The following is a 7,154-nucleotide window of genomic DNA, read 5'->3' on the forward strand; positions in this document are numbered from 1 at the left end:
TCATTTCGAACTTCTCAAAGATCGCTTTGCCTTTAACAGCTCTAACGCACAAAGGTAAACCGTATATTTGGGGCTCGAAGCAAGAAGAAGCCTTTCTAACGCTCAAGCGTTTGTTGTGTGAAGCTCCTGTTCTTGCGCTACCTGAGGGTAATGATGATTTTGTCGTGTATTGCGATGCATCCAACCAAGGTCTCGGTTGTGTTCTTATGCAACGAGGCAAGGTTATCGCTTATGCATCGAGGCAACTTAAGGTTCATGAAAAGAATTATACAACTCACGACCTCGAGCTAGGTGCAGTTGTTTTTGCCTTGAAGATCTGGAGACACTACCTTTATGGTACTAAGTGTATCCTCTACACTGACCATAAAAGCCTTCAGCATATCTTTGATCTAAAGGAACTTAACATGAGGCAACGCCGATGGAACGAACTCATCAGCGATTACGATTGTGAGATCCGGTATCATCCTGGTAAGGCTAATGTGGTAGCCGATGCGCTCAGCCGAAAACCCTGCCAACTTAACTGTATCTTGCCGCGCACCCAGCTTCACTTCGCGCCGATTCAAAGCAACCTTGAATCGCGTATTCGTGACGCGCAGCGCGCATCCATCAGTAATGGTAACCTTCGCGCCGAGTTAGCGTGTGGCGCGGAAGCACTCTTTGTCCCTAATCTGAGTGGAATTCTCTGTTATCTTAATCGCATCTGGATTCCCTTTGATGAGAATCTTCGCGCTGATATCCTGAGTGAAGCGCACAAATCTCGATATTCTATTCATCCTGGCGCTGATAAGATGTACAAGGATTTGCGCATTACTTATTGGTGGCCTGGCATGAAAAAGGATATTGCTGTGTTCGTAGCTAAGTGCCTGACTTGTTCTAAAGTTTAAGCTGAACACCAACGCCCATCTGGTTTGCTCGAACAACCAGAAATTCCTACGTGGAAATGGGAAGGTATAGCGATGGACTTTATTACCAAGTTACCTTTGACAGCAAGCAAACATGATAGCATTTGGGTAATAGTGGATCGATTGACTAAATCTGCTCACTTTCTGCCCATTCGTGAAAACTACCGTGTTGAGCATCTCGCGCAGCTTTATGTCAAGGAAATCGTCTGCCGCCATGGTACTCCTTTGAGCATCATATCCGATCGCGATGGCCGTTTTATATCTCGCTTTTGGAAATCTCTCCAATCTGCGCTAGGAACTCGCTTGGACATGAGTACGGCATATCATCCTCAGACTGACGGTCAGTCTGAGCGAACTATTCAAACTCTTGAGGATATGCTCCGATCTTGTGTTCTTGATTTTGGAGGTAATTGGGATTCGCACCTGCCTTTGATCGAGTTCTCTTATAATAACAGCTATCATTCCAGTATCGGTATGGCCCCATTTGAAGCACTTTACGGTCGTAAATGCCGCTCCCCGATTTGTTGGAGCGAAGTGGGTGAAACTCAAATCACAGGACCCGAACTTGTTCAAGAGACAACCGATAAAATCGCCAAGATCCGTGATCATTTGCTGACTGCCAGAAGCCGACAGAAGAGTTACGCAGATCGTAGGCGAAAGCCTCTCGAATTTCAAGTTGGTGATCTTGTTCTCCTCAAAGTGTCGCCTTGGAAAGGTGTTGTCCGCTTTGGGAAGAAGGGTAAGCTTGCTCCTCGTTATGTTGGTCCATTCAAGATTCTCGCGCGTGTGGGAAAAGTTGCCTACAGACTTGACCTGCCGCTCGCGCTCAGTAATGTGCATCCAACGTTCCATGTTTCCAATCTCAAGAAGTGTTTAGCTGACGAGAACCTTCACATTCCACTTGATGAAGTTCAAGTTGATGAATCCATGCATTTCATTGAGAAGCCTGTTGAGATTATGGATCGCGAGGTTAAGCAAACCAAGCGCAGTCGTATCCCTATCGTGAAAGTTCGCTGGGAGTCCAAGCGCGGAGCCGAGTTTACATGGGAAAGGGAAGATCAAATGAAGATCAAGTACCCGCACCTGTTCTCTGCGCAACCTACTTCGAGATAAATTTCGGGACGAAATTTCTTAAAGTAGGGGAGACTGTGACATCTGCCCCGATCCGACCCGACCCAGGTACCCGTTTCTCTGACCCGATCTCTCTTTTATTATTTAATATTTATACTTATATTTTACTTTTAATAATAATATATATTTTCTTTCCCGCCTTTTCCCTCTTGTCGCCGTCCCACCCTTACGCTTTGTTTCCCTCTTCTCTTTGCTTGTCCTTTGGTTCTTCCCGCCTAAGGATGTCTGCAGCTCCACGCGCCAGACTCCTTACATGGAAGCCTGCGTGAAGACATCTTGTTCCTGCGATGCGTGAAGAGAACTCTTCTCGCAGCGCGCTAAGAATGCATGTTCTTCCCGCAATGCGCTAAGAATGTATGTTCTTCCCGAGATGCGCTTAGAATTCTTGTTCTTCACGCAGCATGCTAAGGATTTGTGATTCTTCCCGCAGTGCGCTAAGGATTGTTGTGCCAGCCTTCGCGCTCGCGCACTCAGCCTTCTCGCGCTTGACCCTTTAGTCTAGTCTTCTGTTTAATCTAGCCGTTTGCTTTTGTGTTGTCTTATCTTCTGTGCTGTTGACCTAACCTATCTAATGTCTGAATAGTTACTTTCGGCGCAGCATGCGTACCAACCCCCATTGGTTGGTAGAAAAAGTGACTGACATTATCTTTTGAGATCTGCTTTTGCCAAGCTTTATCCAGTACCTTTATCTGAACCGCCCATGCCTGTTACTGTTTCCCTGACAGCTTTATCTTGCCCCTGCAGCTGCCATATCTTTTGATATCTTTTGCTTTTGGATTCTTATGCTTTTTGATATCTTTTGCTTTTTTAAGATCTTTTCCCCTTTTCTAGGGATTATGTCTCCTAGGGTTTTTCTATAAATAATAGTAGTATTTTCTTAACACTTCACACACTACACTTATTATCTCTTCCTCCCTTTTTGCTCTCTGCCGTTGTCCCCCTGCCGCCCCCCTCTCTGCCTCCGTCTTCCTCCTTGTTCTTCCTGCTTTTCCGGTAATATATATTATATATAATAGTTTACTTATTAATTATGCTAACTTATAATCAAGACTTAAAACCAATCGTTAAAACAATAATCTTATTTATAGGTTAACTTGTGCTTGTTTAAAGTTGGTTCTTGCTTTATCTATCACCGCATCGTTTATCATGTGAGTTATCTCGTATCTAATCCCTTTTTTATTTTAAATGCTTTGGGATGTTCATGTGTTCATACAAAACTTGAGTCTTAAACTTGTTTATGAACTTTAGTCGCGCAGTATCCCATGTGTTGAGGACGTTTACTTGGCTGTTTATTTGTATGTGTGTATCATTAACCGCTTTGTTCGGCCTATTCCGCAGTTCCGTTGGTACCATTAGTTGAACACGGGAGACCTATCGTTTACGGTTTTCTTTGTTTACACTTGCACATATGTTTTCTCGTTTTTATGCTCAATTGGGAGCATGGATTGAACTATGATCTATGAACTATCTTAGGCTTGATCACAATCTGATTACACCCTTGTTAAACTCTAGACATACACGTGTTGCGCGCAGATTTACTATGATTATCTATGATTATCTATTAAACTTGATTTCTCACCAACACGCAAGTGTTTGACGTTTATTTTAACACATGTTCAGGTTTGCAGTAGCTGTTTTGGAGCTTGTGGACACGTAGGACGTTTTTACTTTTGGACCTAGAATTAAAATGTATCAAGACAAGTTAATGTTGTTTGAATGTTATAATTTATAATATATTGATTTATGTTTGATTTATGTTCTTTATTTTCCCCGCTGCGCGTGCGCGATAAAATGTGTATTAATAAATATTGACACCAATAGTGTCGCGAGTAATGAAGCAATATGTGGCGCCCCGATGTATAATCCGCCTTTGGTCGGGGTGTTACAATCCCTACGTATTTGGATTTGGCTATGGTGTTGGTGATGACTTGAAGATTGTTAGATTTAAAACTGTTTACAATCGAATCGACAAACGGTTGTATAAATATGATGTATTTGATCTTAAAACTAGTTTGTGGAGCGGGCCACCATATGAATACCTCAAAAGAGATTTTGACCTTTTGGGTCAGGCGGGCTTGTTTGTAAATGGCTTTTTGTATTGGCCAGCTTACTTTTCCAATCGGGCGATCTTGGCGCTCAATGTTAAGGAGATGGTATTCTCGAAAGTAGAACCACCCAATGGACATTATTTCCAATGCGACGGGATGGTTTTGGGAATCCTAGACGGATGCCTTTGCATGATTCACGATAGCTCAAATAATATCACATTTGATCTGTGGTTGATGAAAGAAGAAGGCGTATGGTTGAAAACACGCTCATTCAGCTTTGGATCGGAAGCTAACAGGTTCTACCCTATTTGTATTTTAGGTGATGGGAAAGTTCTCTTCCAAAGTTTCTCATTCGAGCTCGTTATCTATGACACATCAAAAGATTCATATAAGGCGCTCAAGGGTTTGGCAACTCTTGATGAATCCATGGGGTTAGATTGGATTGGTGGTTTCAATCAGGAGTATTACGTGGATTATCGTCTCACATATTCACGCCCTATCCATTACGTCGAAAGTTTGCTTTCACCTTTTGATGTGTGTTAGTTTTTTCTAACATGTTATTTTGTGCTTTTGGTCAAACATGACTCAATTGTTACTTATCGTGTCCTGATTGATATATAAGTGATGAATATCCATCGTAGAGGTTTGACATACCAAATGTTAGTTTTATCTAACACGTAAGTTGTAACCGATTTTGGTTCGTATAAAGAAAATTTCATTGAAAGAGGAGTTCGTTCTTTGGACAAGGTTGGATTTTGTAAGGTAGAAAAGACATACTTGTATCCAACAAAAAGTACGTATTAATTATGCTCTTGTATCTATATAAACGTCTTAGATTCTTAGGATTTTTGTATCTAATCAATACGATTGTAAAACTTGCTAAAATGACGAGTGAAAAGAAATGAGTATCAATATCATTGTTTATTTATTCAGAATTAAAAACCTTAAATGTGATTGAGCTGAGTATATATATATTCCCCCCCCCCCCCCCTCCTCTAAAATCTTTATTTGAAGTGAATTTCTTTCATAAATGCGGGTACATATATGCCAATGTTTTTAAAGAAATGATCTTCATACACCATCCCATGCTACATGATTATGTTTATACGACCCGTATAGGCCTCTATGGGCCGTATAGGTTACGCATGACCGACAAGTGTACGAGGGAGAAAAAAAAACTTTTACAGCCTATACGAGCCGTATAGGAAATTTAATTGCTCGTATAACACTTGGTACACCATAAAACTTATGCGGGTCCTATAGGGCTATACGACAGTATATTTAAATTCAAATTATCCTATTATCTTATTCAATCTTTCAATAACTTTCTCATTTTCAAGCCTTGTATGTAAATATTTTAAAAGGTAAAAAAACCATCAAAACACTATTTTCATGTGTAAACAAGTGTCGCATTTTGCTGCCTCCTACTTATAAATATCGTAAGCTTACATATACCAACAATCGATGAAGTGCACATTTAGACTACGATGAGAGTTGTTTTGAGGACATTGGATCTCTTTGGGGGACCAATGTCTTGACAAAGTTAAAGATACAACTAATTCATTCAATAGCTAACACGTGATCATCTTTTCCATTGGAATTGTCATGTGTCCGGAGATCCTTATTAGGTTTATCTATATATTGACTTATGGTCTTTTTTCTAAATTAAAATAAGGAATATTCTTCCTTTGTATTTTGTGTGTATTTAGATTGCCAATGTGACGGAAGCTGTACATTATTGAGGCTTTCTGCATGTAAATAATGAAATGATAAGAGAACTTGATCACACCCTTCTAATCATCAATGGCATTATGAATGCCCCTCTAATAAGTAAAATACTTTTAGGGTCAAGCTAAATGTACCCCTCCTGGAAAAACCAACTTTAATATTACCCCTTGAAATTATATAATTACCAAATTAGCACAAAAACAAGGATTTCATATTTTTTTTTACAAGTTGCGTTTTTTTTTATGATTTCGAGTTTCAGGTTTAGGGTTCGGGTTTAGGTTTCGGGTTTAGGGTTCGGGTTTAGGGTTCGGGTTTAGGTTTTCGGGTTTAGAGTTTTGGGTTTAGGGTTTTAGGTTTTCGAATTTCGGGTTTATTTTGTAAAAGATAAAGAGGTAAAATAAGGATATTATAAATATATATACTATTAAAATTAAAAATATATATATATTATTAATATTTATAATATTAATACTAAAAAAATACGTAATCACCAAGATGACAAAAGGGGTTTTCAAATTTATATCAAGTTAAACGTATTATGGTGGAATGGTGGGATGATTTGTAAAAAGTGGTTGTAGAAGGTGAATATAACTAATATGGTATACAAATTATAAAAAGGAAAATAAGAGGTTTGAATTGTATTTTCTAAATACTATAAGGAGGGGGTATGTTTAATAAAATTAGAGAAAGGGGGGTACGTTTAGCAGCACCCTATTTTTATCATAATTTATAGGGTTGGAACTTAAAATGTGATAACTTATATTTTAGTTATAATAAATGTATTATGGTGGAATGGTGGGATGATTTGTAAAAAGTGGTTGTAGAAGGTGAATATAACCAAATTCAATGTAATAATAGTCTTCCATCCTGTTACCAAATTCAATCCACAAAGAAACAAGTCAAATGACATCCATACAAACACACATTCATTCATTATAACTAAAATATAAGTTATCACATTTTAAGTTCCAACCCATCTATGTGCAAGGTCTTCCAATTACACTTTCTCTTTGTTTTTCTCTAATGAAACAAATTGAAAGTCAACACAAGATTCAAAATGTATAAAACCTCCTAAACCATTTTTTGAAGAAAGTACAATAGTTTTCTAAATCAAATTTAACCAGTCATAAATCTCAAGAAACAAAAGGTAAAGAGTATGCATGGGATGGACAGACTTCACAAATTTTGACCCGTACTAATAACTACCATAAAAGTCGAAATTGACACCCTGTAGCAATGAAGTTGGGCCATACCAGGTCAATCCAAACCTTATCACAGCGGGCCAAAATATATATACCTGAACTTTTATAAATCTATTACTGAAACTTGCATAGATTTTATAAAA

Source organism: Bidens hawaiensis, unplaced genomic scaffold, assembly GCF_021521415.1.
Source record: "Bidens hawaiensis isolate Kalapana, Puna unplaced genomic scaffold, B.hawaiensis_p1.1 tig00006534_1, whole genome shotgun sequence".
NCBI lineage: Eukaryota > Viridiplantae > Streptophyta > Magnoliopsida > Asterales > Asteraceae > Bidens > Bidens hawaiensis.